Below are 2365 nucleotides of genomic sequence, written 5' to 3' on the forward strand. Positions count from 1 at the left end.
TCACTCACTCACTCACTCACTCACACACACACACACACACACACACACACACACACACACATCTGTTTTCCTGCTGTCTTCCAGACACACCAGACGAAGCATTAAGCTCCACAGACACAATCAACCAAAACGAGTCCGTCGGTTTAATTTGTGTAGTTTTGTTCTTAATCCACATGGTTTCAAAGCAGCTGCACAGAAATCCATAATGTTAATATTTCTAATATCTTAATGTCTCACAGTCACAGTTCAGAGCTGGACTTACATTTCGTTTCAGTTTACATTTATATAAACATCAACCAGATGAGATTTGCTATTAGTACATATGGCTTTGTGAGTATATGTATACAGCTAAATCTGGATATATAGATATAGCCATTGGATTTGTGCTGATATTGAGCATTATGAAAAAACATTTTGGTGTCACAACAAACTAATTATTACTGAATCACATTATTAAAATGATGCATATTAGTTTAAACGTTTGTTCCTCTAAGAAGTTTCATCAAGTCGTTAATTGTTTTAATACATAATATGCACACTTTAGTCTCAAATCAAATCCTAGTTGAGAAATCTGACCGAGAGGAACCCGAGAGAACCCTGAAACACGGGCCACACGTGTGTGCGTGTCTCGTCTCCACACGCGATCGTCCTGTAGGGAGACATCTGGAGTTCAGGAAACTCTGCAATCTGAATGCAATCAAACGGAGTTCCCTGAGAGTCAGCACACGCGGCCCATGACACAACTCTGCACGCTCCTCCAGATATTAGCAGCAAACGTGAAGCAAATGTGGATTTGGAGTTTGGGGGATTCCTCGCTGACCTCACAGCGCCTGAGATTCTCAGAAAACACAGAATTAATAACTAACATGAATCTGTGTGTGTGTGTGTGTGTTCTGCGCAGGCTGGGGTCTGTGCGGCCAAGGCTCAGCATCCCATCGCTGACATGGTGAAGATGTTGAGAGAGCAGGGCAAGACTGTGAGGTCAGATGCAAAAAAAAAGGCATATCTTACTTAATATTTTTGCCTTGTTTCCAGTCAAAATATCTAAAACGTTCTTAAATTAAGATGCATGCACTAGATAAGCTAGGGTGACCATATTTTAGTTCTCCAGAAAGAGGACAGAGGACTGTGTGCGCAATGACCATATCCCAAATCAAAACTCAAAATATGTCCTTTCCATACCTAAAATACATATTTTACGGTCACCGCTTTGCAGATTGATCATATATTTTTTTGTCTTGTTTCCAGCTAAGATATCTAAAAAATTCTTAAATCAAGAAGGATTTTCCAGACAAGTAAAAAATTATTGTCTTGTTTTCAGAAAAAAAAACTAAAAGTCAAAATTAAGTGAGTTTTTGCTTAGAACAAGCAAATGGGGTAACTAAAATAATATTTTTTTCTGTTTGAAATAGCACAAAAGCAGTGTTAAGTCGCTGGGGTATATTTGTAGCAATAGCCAACAATACATTGTATGGGTCAAAATTATACATTTTTCTTTTATGCCAAAAATCATTAGGATATTAAGTAAAGATCATGTTCCATGAAGATATTTTGTAAATGTCCTACCATAAATATATCAACACTTAATTTTTGATTAGTAATATGCATTGCTAAGAACTTCATTTGAACAACTTTAAAGATGATTTTCTCAATATTTAGATTTTTTTGCACCCTCAGATTCCAGATTTTCAAATAGTTGTATCTCAGCCAAATATTGTCCTATCCTCATATCAGAATCAGAATCAGAAAGAGCTTTATTGCCAAGTATGTTTGCACATACAAGGAATTTGTTATAGTGTCACAAGCTTCCAGTACACGGAGACAACAACAACACACAGATAATAAAAATGAGATGTGAATAAAATACACATGCATAAATATAAACCACAAAAAAAAATAAAAAAAATAAATAAAGAATAAATTGTATGTACAGGTGTGCTATAGATGGAATGGGAATAGAATAAAATAAAATAAGTTGTAGGGATGTACTAGGGTTTAGGGTGATAAATAGGTATAAGGTTATTGCACATACTGTACTATAATTGCACAATGGGAGAACATTAACTGTTCATGAGGTAGATTGCCTGGGGAAAGAAACTGTTCTTGTGCCTGGCTGTCCTGGTATTCGGTGCTCTGTAACGCCGACCAGATGGCAAAAGTTCAAAAAGGAGATGGCTTGGATGTGATGGATCCAGAGTGATTTTCTGAGCCCTTTTCCTCACTCTGGATGTATACAGTTCTTGGAGGGTAGGCAGGGGGGCACCAATAATCCTTTCAGCAGTCCGAACCGTTCTCTGTAGTCTTCTGATGTCTGATTTTGTAGCTGAACCAAACCAGACAGTTATTGAAGTGCACAGAACAGACT

The sequence above is a fragment of the Sinocyclocheilus anshuiensis genome, unplaced genomic scaffold (assembly GCF_001515605.1).
Source record: "Sinocyclocheilus anshuiensis isolate Anshui unplaced genomic scaffold, SAMN03320099.WGS_v1.1 scaffold1705, whole genome shotgun sequence".
In the NCBI taxonomy this organism is placed as follows: domain Eukaryota; kingdom Metazoa; phylum Chordata; class Actinopteri; order Cypriniformes; family Cyprinidae; genus Sinocyclocheilus; species Sinocyclocheilus anshuiensis.